Raw genomic sequence first — 14,183 nt, 5'->3', positions numbered from 1 at the left:
TAAACCAAAGTTATTTGCAGAATCCAAAATGGGATTTAAGGCAGACTTAGGCATCAATCAATAAGGCAGCCTTTGCTCAAAAATTGTTTAATGCTCCTAGGAGCATCAGGCTTCAACAAAGGTGCATCGTCACCTACAGATCAACTTCTGCTGTGTTAAAATGCACCTGAGCACCTAAAACTGGACAGGACCAGGGAACTCAGCACACTAGTACATACATATCATACATACATTTATATCAGGGTGTCAGCATATGTCCTGCTGGAGTTCTGAAGCTTAATCTCCTTATTTCCATGAGTGATTCAATCCATTGAGTGTTAACAATTAGAAAAACTGATTGAAAATTAAGACAGACTTGATTATCAATGCCTGTTTGAACTGCCATTGATTCATTTTTCATTAAGCAGTCATAAAATGCCTAAACATACCATGAGCAGTAACTGGGATCCAGATCCTCTAGAAGAGATGTTAAGGCTTAGGCCATAGCTGGTGTTTTTCTGGACACAGGCACACAAAGTAGAAAAATTACATTAGAATTGATTAAGAAGATAAAGATGGATTTCACCCAATGTGGCTTAAGCCCATTTTTGTACTGTAGATAAGACCGAAATCTGCCTCAGGAAGGATTTGAAACAAAAGGTCTTATCACATTAGGAAGAACTGGAGGTGAAAAGCGATCAGCACTTCTTCTTTCAGATCTGTTTCAAATTATTAGTTTATTTGAGCAAAGATTTACCTGAAATGCATATAAATTCAAATGAGAAGGAGGGATCTTGCCCCTGTATAGAAACAGAACCTCGGCTGGTGTTTGGGTAGCTAGGTAGAAGTCATTCTCTTAGCTATACAGACAACAAATTAGATGCATTAAGCTGTAGCTTCTTCTAGGGGAACCAAATCATACTTAGGGACTGTGATGATGAACATCACAAGGGCTGCAACCCTTTATTGTGCACAGATTCTCATAGTACCTACATTGCACAGAAACAGAGCTCACTCTTGACATGAAGATGCCTCCAGATGCCCAGTAATTTTTGGCAGCTGAAGTGTTTCAGCTCAGGTTCCACCTTGGTAGTTCACATGTTTTCTCAGAAAAATTAATGTATCTTACATTTACCATTTACCATCTTACATTCTGACAGTCAAGTTATCATCCACAACAAATCTGAGTCAAACACTGTATATGTCAGGTTCAGGACCTTAGTATCTTCACCTGCTGTAGCATTTACTACAGCTAATTCCTAGAAAGTTGCAAAAAGCAACTGGTAGGAGGGGTCAGGAGTGAGGGTGTGTATGCACAAACACTTCTGAAGAGTTTGATTTGGTATAAATTACCGCTTCCTTAGCTTTTACTATTGCATTATTTGTTTAAATGCTGGATATCTGATGATTTGATTCTTGGTGCAATTCCCTGTTTCTCATATCCATTATTTTTGTAGAAAATAGCACAAAATCTGTCTCAATACCATGAGCACAATTAAATTTTTACACAATTCAAAACGGCAGAGGTTCTGTGAGTTAACAGGCTTCAGAACTGGTCTTGGACAACTGACAGGACAAGGACTGGTAACATAGCCTTAAGTAAGTGTGGCAAATAAACAGCATCATGACAGAAGAAGCCTGCTCTGAGTAAGATACCATTTTATGACTAACTATCCCTTTTCTATGAAGGCTGATAATATCACCAGCAAAAGATTCCTCCCCTAGCTCAGTACTAGAGGAGTAAAAGGAATTCAGATTGCCTGATATTATCTGCTATCACCATCCCCAGCTAAATACCTTGGTGCATCACACACAGTTCCTACCTATGCTGTCATATCAGACCCATGCCCAAGACAGCAGAACCAGGGTTTGATGAGGTCCTCTTTTTCTCTGCTCTAAGGATGCATTCTTCAGACTAATTGGTTACAAATGTTCACTTAACAAGCAAACTTATTCACATGATGCAGTAATGCAATAGTGAGTCTTGAAGACTTTAAATGTTGTTGACTTGTCTTTCTAAATCAAAATCAGACAGAAATTATTATGGAAAAAATCAGTACTTAAAGAAAATGTCATTTTTAATCTAGAGGAAATTCATATCCCAGAATTTAATGGATTGTTAGCATTCTTTTTTTTTTCTTTTTTTAACCAAAGAACAAACCCATACTTAGCTAGGAAAAAGCCAACAAGGATTAGAAATGACAGTAGAAGCCTTTTTTTGTTACAGTATTGATCTTTTTCAGTAAGATGTGATCAAACACTCATACTGTCTCACAGGTATTCAGTGCACTGTGTAGAACAAAATGCTAAATCAAATTGTTAGTGGATGTGGACGCATGACTGTTAAAAACACTGGCAAAAAATTAAGTCCAATGAAAAAGAAATCAGCATACATTGAATGAGCAATAATTACTGTCTTCCTCAGTTAATGCTGGGAATTTCCAGGGAATTTCTAGAATTGCCACAAACTGATGTATCTTCTGCAGCTTGGTCAGTGCAGGAAAACCACACAGAATCTGTTGAAGTCATCCGCCCAGAATCAACTGAAATTTGAATCCTGTTTATTCTCCAAGTTTAGCAGAATTAGAGTTTTAGAGAGGATCCTTATAAAAAGAAATGGAAAATAAATTACTGTGAAAGGATGAGAAAGCTTGTTCTGTTCTTGCTTGGGCTGTAGCTCTGCAGAAGCTGTCACTTAGTAATGCAAGTATTTTGTTAAGCTTTTAATTGAAATCTATTTGTTTTCTTCAAAACCAGAAAAAACATAGATAAAGAATCGAGTAATCATTTAAACAGGTCTTGCACCAAATCATGTCAACCTGGAACAAGCCAACAAATTCCTTTCTAACTACCTTTTGAAACCTCCTATGAAAGTGATCAAACAACCTACTGGTTCTTTTCAATGCTCACCAAAACAGCTGAGCACTCAGCTCACTGTAAAGAATTTCTCCTGAGAGAACAGGAAGCATAATGGCTACTTTGGTACCATTCTTTCCAGTTATGAAAATGTTTGTATCTTTCAGAGTTTAAAAAGTGCCTTTTAAAAATAATTTTCTGAGTCTTACATTTTGGATATTTTTTACTATTTTTAAAGTTTTAATCATCTCACTCCTGATACTATTCTATAAAAAGAATTCAACATCCGATAAACTTTTTACAGGCCAGCTGAAAGTATGGCTAGGAAATGATGAATAAATCTGCCCTAAGAGAACTTAACAGCACCTGCAGCTTTGAACATAAGTGCTGTCATGTTGAAATTTATTGGTATATGCAGCTGCTTAAGCACAGGCATAAGAACCACAAAGAATTAAAAAATGAGTAAGGTTGGAAAGAACCATAGTGGATCACCTCGTCCAACCTCCCTCCTGCACCCAGAACATGTTACTCACAATTTTGTCCAGAGGGCCTTGAATATCTCCGCTGATGGAGACTCCAGAACCTCTCCAGACAACCTGTTCCAGTGTGTGGTCACCTGCACAGTCAAGAATTTCTTCCTTATGTTCAGGTGGAACTTCCTGTACATCAGTTCCTGACTGTTGTCCCTTGTGCTCTTGGACTCCACCAAGCAGAGCCTAGTCCCTCTTCTGACCCCTCCCTGCAGACACTGACAGTCATCAATGAGGTCCCCTCTCAGCCACCTCGAGGCTGAACAGGACCAGATCCCTCAGCCTTTCCATGTAAGAGAGGTGCTCCAGACTCTTAATTGTCTTTGCAGGTCTCCCCTGGACTCACTCCCAGAGTTCCATATTTCTCTAGTCCTGAGGAGCCCAGAGCTGGACACAACAGTCCTGGCATGGCCTCACAAGGGCTGAGCAGAGGAGCAGGATCACCTTTTTTGAGCTGCTGGCACTGTTCCTCCTAATGTAGCCCAGGATACCTTCATGTCCACAAGGGCCTTCATTGGCCTTTGTGGCCACAAGGGCACACTGCTGGCTCAGACACTGCTTGTTGTCCCCCAGGCCCCCCAAGCCCTTCTCTGCAGACCTTTCCAGGAGGTCAGCCCCTAGTCTGTACTGAGGCATGGGGTGCAGGACCCTGCATTTGCTGCTGTTGAACTTCAGACAGTTCTCTGCTCCATCTCCAACTTGTTAAGGTCCCTCTGAAGGGCTGCACAGCTCTCCAGGGCATCAGCCACTCCTCTCAGCTTTGTATTGTCTAAGAATTTTTCTAGAAGGCTGGCAAAGGGCTCAAAGTTCTGCAGAGCCATGCCCAGTTTTGCCTGAAGATTTCTAACAGATTAGAGGAACTTGTTTATGGATAGAGTTTTCTATGCCACGATTTCATGAGTTGACTTGTATTTACTTCTCTGACGTCAGTCTCAATAGCGACCTCTTCATAGATACAATTTGTATATTTACTTCTACTGTAGAGGACAATACATTTTATACATTAGCTGATGCTGATTGGTTTGCTTTCATCAGAAGTCCAGTCTGGATGTAGTAATTTTTGGTGGCAGGCCACTCCCTGCTCCCAGTTCTATTCAGTTCAGAAATGACATCTATATATGTCACTCATCAATCAACATGCTGGGAGACAACATCCTAGCTTCCATTTCTCTGCCAACGTTTAATGTCAGGAATAGGATAGGGTCTGTTTTAAGGGTCCACAGTAGTTTCTGAACAGATTTTCAAGGACAAGTTTATATTTTGGAGGATGTATGGCTACTCCCTAGCTCTCATCTGATGATACTAAACAATTGCAAGACATTTTTTCTTGAGGCCACCAGGGAATAATACTGCAGCTGTGCACAAGCCACCTGTCTTAGACTTCTGGAGGAGCACAATTTCTCCAAGCCATAGAGAAACTAAGAGTTTCAGTTCCCTCTTTTCCTTCTCCTCAGAAACCTGACTTATGGTGGTTTATCTGATTACATGATTTCTTAACGAATATATATGCATGACCATAGAAACATTGTTTAGTAATCAAATTGTATGGTTTGAATCAATTGTCTGTAAATGCTATTATAAATTCTTTTAATTGCCATTCAGTAATGATGAATCTAGCTAGCTCTCTCTCATGCCCAGAGTTTTTTGTAGGAAACCTTAACCTGCCACTTTATGAGATAACTAACTAACTAAGTAAATAATAGAATTGTTAATTAGTTGAAGTGTTTTCTGCCTTTTGATGTATGCCTAACAAAAGCACCAACAACCAAAGCCGACCTGGGGAAGTCTGAAGCTAGAGTCACCACTGTTTTGTTAAACTGTTTCTACAACAGAAGTTCAGAAGGCATTAAACACACTGGTCTTAGATGCTTCAGAACCTAAGCAAACATTTTTACCCATATTTAATCTGTAGATTTTATAGGTTAGCCTACCTATTCAGCCCTTCCATATGCTCTCCTCTGCTTAGACAGCATTTTGAATGTAAGTAGCGATTTTTGCAGTCAACAGACAGCATTTGCCACAACTACATACCTTGCCCTTTCCTGTTTATATCATTTAGATAGATATAGATGGCTCAAAGATGACATTCTCTGCACAGTAATTGCATGAATAGAAGAACTTGATGATTCAGAGCTGGAAGGAATATCAGAGGCAAGACAGCATAACAAGTTGGGTCAATGAGAAAGAATGGATATAAACCTTCCTTCTTTGGCTCCTCCATTCTCTGGGTGCATGAAGTTCTTGTACACTTTTGAAAGCTACTCAGAATGATCTTTTACCATATATAAAGGCTCCTACTGCTTGTTATGATCATTGATGTCTCTTGGTATCACAAATACCAGTCTGTTTTAAGGGGTACATATGTCTGAGCTGCAGCAAAAACAAACAAGCAAACAAACCAAAAAACCCCCCCCCAAAAAACCAAAAAAAACCCCCAAAACCCCCACCCAAAGCCCAAAAACTAAACCAAACCAAACTAAACCACCAAACCAAAACCGAGCCAACCAAAAAAGACCAACATCAACAGACAAAAATCCCAAAAAAACCCTAAAATTAACCACAACTAATAACCAGAAAACAAGACCTGCAGGACTTTTGTTCATATTTAGAAATATTCAGGGAAGGTATTTTAGCAATTATTGGCATGTAAAAGAAAAAAAAGTGTGTAAATTTCAAAATTCCTTGCTTTGAACTACATGCAGGATACATGAAATGCGATGTCAGTTTTACCAAATCTGGCATTTAGAAGCTAATCATTATCATCAGTAACTGGCAACATGGTAAGGTCTGCAATGATCTGGATCTGTGTGGCCAGTTGTTAGCCATATGCCGTAAAGAAAAATAATCTCCTTAAGCCTTGCAGAATGGATGACTGCTCTTCAGAGGGTTGCTTAAATCTTTAACATGCTGCAAACATTTTAAATAATGCTGGAAAGAAGATACTGTATTGTTATACTTTTTCTCTGTGTTTGATCTTAATAAAAAGTTAAACAATCTGCTAATAAATATAGAACTAATTAAGCTGCATTTTCAAAACCATAATCCACAGCTGGAGAGTACCATATAACAGATGAGAATCATCATTTAGAAGATCACAATTCAGCAATAAGCTGACTTTAGGAGACTCATTCTTTGATACAGAAACTAGAAAACTGCAGAGTTTGGCTATTTTTTGAAACCCAGCCTAAACAAGAAGAGAGTATCTAGCTGTGCAATTACATCTGAGTAATAGTGTTCCTACATATAGTATTAAGTATACTAATATGTTTTGAGCTGCAAAGCATTTAGGGAAAATAATGCTCTGTGTTTGAGCTGACTCTGCTTTTGGTTCTTGCCTTCATCATATCTTTGGTGAGATGCATTTGCCATATATAAGTGAAAAGGTACAGTCTTCGTAAGCGTGTTGTCCAACCCTGCACAGCAATTATATGGAAATGCATGTGGAATGTCCCCTATGAGAGACACTCTGCACATCTCCTGGGTGACGCCACACTGGAGAAGGCTGACACCTGCCCAGCCTGGCTTAGCAGCAGCTTCAGTCCTGCCTGTGCAGCAGGAGACGTGGGGAGCTGTCCCTTTCTTCTCGGCCATGCCTCAGGCTTCTCTGCCAGCCAGGGGCTCACTTCCATCGCCCTTCCTCACGCTGAGAGGTGCTTACTCGCAGAAGTTATCCCAGTGACTGCTACAAATTAACTGACAAAGAAGAGGCAATGTGTGAGCTCCCCCTGCAATGTGTGAGCTATTAACCAGCTCAGAGGGAGCCCAGCTGGCTACCCTGGTCGCCTGTGGTGAGGCAAGCGTGTTCAGCTGTTGGGCTGATGTTCCTAGCTGTCAGCTCTGTTTCAAATAGTTCCACGAGCAAAGCCTGGAAGTGACTTATTCACTCCCTTTCAGTAGCACTCAAGAAGGATGGAGCTGTGGAGTTTTAGCATGGCTTTGCTGCCTTTCTGAAATGGATTGTGACTGGATCCAAGTAGAGTACTGGACAGTTAGCACCTTTTAGGGTACACACCCCTGTGTATGAAAAAGCACATATAGCTTTTTTATCAGTTACATCCCACCCCCCCACCAAAAAAAAAAAAAAAAAAACAAACCAAAAAACCAAAACCCAAAAAAACCCAACTTTTTCTGGTAAACAGAAACCATTCAGAGTCCCAAAGATGACATTTGGGTACCATATTATCTGTTTCTGGAAAGTTTCTTCCAGGGAACAGAAGCTTCAGTGTCACCAACGAGATGACACCTTGTTCCAGCTGAAGCTGGAACCAGCTGTTTGGATCCTGGACTAGTGAAAATATTTACAGTGCATCTTGATAAAAAGTTGTATAAATAGATAAAACAGTAGCAGGGAAGAGGAGGAGGGGAATAATTACAGTTGCCATTCCACATTACATTGAATATTCACAGGTGTATAGGTTCACATGGAATGTATGTCAAAATGCACAAAATATTTCTTCAAAGCTTTAGTAGGATTCTCCATGGAAAATGTAGGCTTAGATGACGCTGAGTGGGAGGAGGAAATAATTTGCAAAGGTCTAATGGACATTTGCCTCTTCTTGGCTTTTTCTGGCTGGTTTGTTCTCAACTGCTCATATTTATAGGAGAATCTAAGTGGTCCTCATTCACGGTAGTATGAAAAAAGAAAAACAAATCCTCTAAGATTAAAGTACCTCCTTGAAAATATTGCCTTTTTTATTATATTTGTGCCAAAAAGTAAGCAAAACTGGCTGCCAGCAGACCATTACTAAACATGGTCATTGTCCAACCCGCACACATAGATACTTATGGCACTACAGCTCAGTGCCTGTGGGTCTGTAATTTCCTCTTGCTGACCTTCACAGAATGCATTTTTTACCTACTTCTTATTCTTCTCTTAATGGCTGTATTTACCAAACAAAAGTCATACAGATATTTTCAAATGTCATACATCTCTTTGTAATTTTTTTTTTGTCAGACGCAACGTAACCATGAATGTATTTCGAGGGAATAACTACAATTAGCATTTTTGAGAGAATGAAACTCTTAATTGTTTGCTTGAAGCGCAGCATTCAGACAGTTATGCCAATGCATACATGACAGAGGCACACATACCATTAATCTATGGTATGCAGCAAAATCCTCCTGGTCCCACAATTTATATGTCTATTCACAAGATGATGACCTGTGCAGTCCTAAGGGCTTTTACCTTTTGTTTGTGTTTCTCAAAAGAAAAACATGAGACGGGGTATATTCCAGTAAATCATTACCTATCACCTGTGGTAGTGCTAACCCAGCCAACACTTTGTTCTTCCACCAGATGTCAGAGAGTGAGTGGCATATCACCCATCTCTGGAAGACTCAGCCGGCCTCAAGGGCACTTGGCCATTCTCACCACTGGCTTTAGGCTGGTGGAACCAGCTCTGGCTGAACTTCATTTTGGTTATCTCAGAGACATTTTCTGTGTCTCTGTTATGTCTGTCCTGGAAACGCAAGCGGTTTTGAAATAAAAAAGTAATGGTAAAACATGCATTTTATTAACATTTGCTAAACTGTGCTTGAGTTCTTATCCATTTTTGGATACTTGGTTGGAAAGGAGTGTACACAGAGGAGCAAGGAGTCTGCTGTCACTACCAAGTCCCACTACAGGCAGCTAAAATAGTGTTCTGATTTTATATGTCTTATTCCAGCTACAAATACACTGATGAATTACACCACCTGCAGGCTTGATCTTTGACAACTTAAGAGTTTATATACCTAATTCTATACATAGTATGGGAATAATATTAGTATTCTGATGCTTTTCAATGTCATGGAGTTATATGAAATGGTAACAAATAGAGATTAAATTGTGATTTTGCAGATTTTTCAGAAGAAAAAACCTGAAATATTTTTTTCTCAAGCTTTAAGACATATTTTATTAGATAAAATGCAATGGCCTTCAGTCCCTGTTGTTAGAGGGCATGAACTACACAGTGTAAACATTTCAGCAAGCAGCACTGTGTCTCAAATCAAACAACCTGTCTCATTCATGGCTGCTGCTATGTGCCACTGCCTTTTCTTTGTAATTCAGAGATTCAGTGCTATGGGCTGAGACTGAGTGGAAAGTGTCCCAGCAGAAAAGGACCTGGGGGTGCTGGTGACAGGAGCTGAACATGAGCCAGGGTGTGCCCACGTGGCCAAGAAGGGCAATGGCATCCTGGCCTGGATCAGCAATGGTGTGGCCAGCAGGAGCAGGGCAGGGATCGTCCCCCTGTGCTGGGCACTGGTGAGGCCACACCTCGAGTGCTGTGTCCAGCTCTGGGCCCTCACTGCAGGAAAGACACTGAGGAGCTGGAGAGAGTGCAGAGAAGGGCAATGGAGCTGGGGCAGGGTCTGGAGCACAGGTCCTGTGAGGAGCAGCTGAGGGAGCTGGGAGTGTTTATCCTGGAGAAAAGGAGGCACAGAGGAGACCTTGTCACTCTCCACCACTGCCTGAAAGGAGGCTGTGCCCAGGTGGGGTTGGCCTCTTCTCCCAGGCAACCAGTGACAGGAAGAGAAGACATGGCCTCAAGCTGCACCAGGGGAGGTTTAGCTTGGATTTTAGGAAGAATTTCTTCACAGAAAGGGTGATTAAACATCAGAATGGGCTGCCCAGGGATGTGGTGGAATTACCAGGAGCTGTTTAAGGAAAGACTCGATGTCACACTCAGTGCCATGGTCTGGTTGACAAGATGGTGTTCAATCACAGGTTGGACTTGACGATCTCAGAGTTCACAGAATAAGTGATTCTGTGATTCAGTGTTTTACAATAATACCAAGTTCTGCAGTTTGGAATTGACGTACTGAGTGAGGTATCTGAGCCATTGATGCTGTTTGACATTCTATACCTTGTTTCTGACAGAGCTTCCTCTCTGGCAGTGACAATCCTGGCTGAAATCTCTCTCAACGAAATCACTGGCAAATTTCCCAACACCTCAAATAAGAACAGAATTGGGTGCCATGCCCATAAGATGCTTATGCATCTCTCATCATACTGTAAGCAGCAAATGTTCATGATGGCAATCTAGCAATCTAAACTGAGGGCCTAGTGACATCTGGGAATAAGTTGATTATATTAACACCCAAAGACATAAACAGAACTTATTTACATCACCAAAAAAGATAAGACCTTGACTAAGCGAAATCATGCAAGGCAAAATTTATTCCAACTACATTAAAATAATCTTTGTCTGATCCAAGTCACCTACTTAACTAGGGGAAAAAAAAACCAACCAACAAAACCCAACCTAAAACCCCCAAATATCCCTCCTTGCTGATGAAAAGACAAAGACATGGCATAAGCTATTGCTGTAAGTATTTAAAAAAAATTTATCCTATTTTTGATTAAAATTCATCTGTACAACTAATTTCCCTAAACATACTTTAGAGAGAAAACATTTCAAAAAGAAAATTCTTAAAACATATTTTCTACTTTTTTACATATTGTTTTAGAAAGTGGTTTATTTATTTCATTCTGTATGGGTCAATGCAATTCATCATTTATAAAACTGCAGCATGGGAGATATTTCACAGAATATTGCAGCGGTAAAAGGCAAAACAGAATTACTGTTTTTGAGCAGCAAGTACCATTTCTAGTCTAGGACATGTACTGAAGGTAGCTGCTTTTCAAGCTTAGCAATGGAACAATTAATAAAGAAACCCATTAAGGTCTGATTGTTGCTGCTAAAAAGGAAGGTTGAATTTCAGGCCTTTGAAGTAACTGAGAATGACTCAGGCCTCATTACAGAGATATAATCTACATTCATACATTTATGTTAGTGATTCAAATCTATTGGGACAGATTGAATTCCGTTAAATAGTGGATCTTTCCTGTGGAACTTTTCTCAGGCTTTCTCAGGCTAACCTAAGAGGTGACCTGACAATACAAAGTAGTGGGGTATTTAGGGATTCAACTGTGCTATAAAAGAAAGGCTATACAGAAGGTAGAAAAAAGAATGAGATATAATCTAAAAAGCTATGTCAGCTTTTCATTTGGACTCTGTTTTGTAAATGCCCTCCTTGTCATCACACAGGCTAGAAAAGGACTCTATGCGTTGCAGTAGTTTAAAGTACTGCCCTGAATATTGCACCTGCCAGAAGCAGATCTTATGTGAAATTCTGCACATGTTGAATTTTCTGTTCTTAAGCGCAAAATCTTGCAACCAATATATAGATAGTCATGAGCTAGAAATAGTTTAAGGTTTAAGCACATCTCTTCTGGAGTAAATTCAGGACAATACCTATTTTTTCAGGGTTAGTTATAGCTGTTTAACCCCCAAATTAATTCTAACTCCCACCAGAGATCCTAAAATGATGATTTGCTTTATTTTCCAACATTTGACAGGAAAAAGAGAAAAACAAAAAAGAAAGAAATCCTCAAATCTAAAAGTTTAAGATCACATAGAAATCGTTTATAATTTAAGCTGTTGGAATCAAAATTACTTCAATTTTAGAAATAATGTCTTGTATCCTAAAATGACCCAGGCAGCACTCAAACATTGACATAAGCTTTGTAGACACATATGTAAGCTGTCAGGCATTCACAGAAAGGAGTGATTTGCTTTATGTTTTTTCTTGTTTCTCTACTTTTTTAAAATTAATTACCAAAAGGAAAAGCCTTTGGCAAAAGGAAAGCCTAAATCAGATTTGTGAAAAGAAAGATTTCTGAAATGCTTTGCACTCAGTGCAAATACATGCAGAATAAATAATCTGAAGTACCATAAACAACATCGTAAAACATATTGATTCTAACATTAAATGGTTTCATTTTTAAGGCTGTTTAAATGTCACCCCCAGCAGCTGAACACATAAATTCAGGAACCAACTCTCTCCAGAATAAACACCACAATTGGAGAAAAAAAATTTCTAATTTTTGTTGTGAAGTTAACAATATATTTAACATCCTAATCTAATGAATCTGCCTAATTTTAGAACTGTTTGTTCTTCCTGCATTTTCTGTTGTTTAAACTAAGATTTACTCCAAATGCCAAATGGAATCACATAGTAGGTTTTCCATTTCATTCCTCTGATCTGCATTATTTAACTGCCTATATTTCAAAAAAGTTGTGGGTTTACTTATTGACCTACTCACTGTGTTTCTGTACCTATTTCCCTGATATTCTGTTCTCTTAGCAAATGTTCCATCCACTAGTGTTCCAAAACAGGTATTTAACAACACTACATACTGAGTAAAATATAATATCTTGCATGCCGCCCATACTCTGTCAGTTTCTGGTGCTTTATTCTAGTGTTAAAAGATAGTACATCATATGGAAGATGCTTGTTGATTGCGGGGAAAGCTGGCAGTCAGTGATGGGCTAGAAATATGAATCTGTCATAACATTCAGTATGTGAAATGATAAATCCACTAGAAGAGATGGAATCATAGGAAAAACCAACAACATATGCCCCTCCAGGAAAATAATAGCTTGAAAAATTGCTTAAAATAGCCTTGAAAATGGAAAAATCGTTTCTTTCTGGCAAGGGAAACTGCATTAGTTTAAAAAAAATTAAAAAGACAGCAAAGTATTCAGACAGATTTTATGGGGTTTTATGGGGAAACCTTTGCAATGCCAATAAAATCCCTTTTGCTTTGAAGTCAGACGCGTGATTCAGTAAACGACTCATGTTAGCAATTAGAAAATGGTCATTTAGGGCCCTGATTTCTTTTGAGACAAGGAGAGTGAGGGTGGGGAAAGAGACACAATAAATCTTGAGAGGCATAAAAGGAAGAGCAGGCTAAAGTGTGAACTTTTTATTTCAGCAACGGAAGCGAGAAATCAGTGATTCATTGAAGGAGAGAGAAAGACCTCCATGCAAGCTGGCAGAGAAGAAGGAAAAGGAGCTAATTATGTCTCTTCCCTTTTTACTCTCTCTGACCAGCATATAATCTGCTTTTCCAGGGTCTGCCTGTAGTATACACTCCTTTCCAACCTCTCCACCCAACCCCTCCTCCAGCGGGGGGGAGGGGGAGATCTAGCAGGCAACAAGCTCCAGGTGGCTTTCTCAATCACTTCACTGCCAAAAAAAATAAAATAAAACCCTCCACTAGAAAACAAGTTGGGGTTTTAGGGGTTGGTTTTTGTTAGCTTGGGGAGGTTTTTTAAGGGAGGAGGTTGGTTGGTTGAGTTTTTGGGGTTTTTCGGGGGTTTTTTTTTGGTTGGTTTTTTTTTTTTTTTTTTTTTTGGTGGGGGCAGAGAGAGCGTGGGGGAAGAGTGAAGGGGGAGGGAAGCCTCCCTGGAGGGGATTGGTTCAACTTGGAAGACAGGGAAATTAGTAAAGCATGAGTCTCTAAGCCGTGCTGGTGGCCGGCGCTCCGAGGAGAAGGACGCTTAAGGAGCAATTAGCCGCGAGCCGAAGGCGGCGGCTGCCGCGGCTGCCGCAGCCCGGGAGGAAGCGAGGGCAGCTCCCGGGGCTGCCTCCGCAGCAGGCACTGCTCGCTCCAGCTGCAAAAAGGTTTCAGATGTCCCACCACTGCCTGACCCCCTGCAAATAAGGGCTGACCACCAGAGGCACATCCCACCTCTGACTTGTAATCGCTGACATTTAGGCTACAGCTTCCAACCTGTTTACAACCAAAGGGGGAGGGAAAGGAAAGGAAAGGAAGGGCGGGGGGACAAGTTGGGATTTCTCCTTCTCTCTTTCTCTCGGTTTTGTTTTTTTTTTAATACTGTTCTGGAGAATTCAAAGCAAAACAAAGAAACTTCCTCCTCTGGGGTTGTCAGTGAGAAAAGGACGAGTTGTGCAACTGGTTTGGGATTTGCAAAAAGGCAAGAGGGTGGGAATCAGAAGAAGGTGCAAAGCCACAAAGTGTGAGTGCGC

General features: G+C 40.2%; 1 protein-coding gene and 1 long non-coding RNA gene across 3 annotated transcripts in view; one reads left to right on the top strand and one right to left on the bottom strand.

The window, feature by feature from the left end:
* Window positions 1–14,183, bottom strand: part of LOC119695683 — a 42,226-nt gene that overhangs the window by 27,327 nt on the left and 716 nt on the right. The window lies entirely within an intron of this gene.
* The window catches only part of FGF10 (fibroblast growth factor 10), a 59,700-nt gene continuing 59,083 nt past the window's right edge, over window positions 13,567–14,183 (top strand). The window contains exon 1 of one of the 2 annotated variants that reach the window (XM_038124638.1): window positions 13,567–13,817. The gene's annotated coding sequence lies outside the window, so the exon portion shown is untranslated. Of the gene's footprint in view, window positions 13,818–13,847; window positions 14,174–14,183 lie in introns of those variants that run through there. The other variant, XM_038124637.1, reaches the window with a different exon arrangement.

This window comes from Motacilla alba, chromosome Z, assembly GCF_015832195.1.
Source record: "Motacilla alba alba isolate MOTALB_02 chromosome Z, Motacilla_alba_V1.0_pri, whole genome shotgun sequence".
Taxonomy (NCBI): Eukaryota; Metazoa; Chordata; class Aves; order Passeriformes; family Motacillidae; genus Motacilla; species Motacilla alba.
This window is presented reverse-complemented; position numbering and strand designations above follow the sequence as displayed.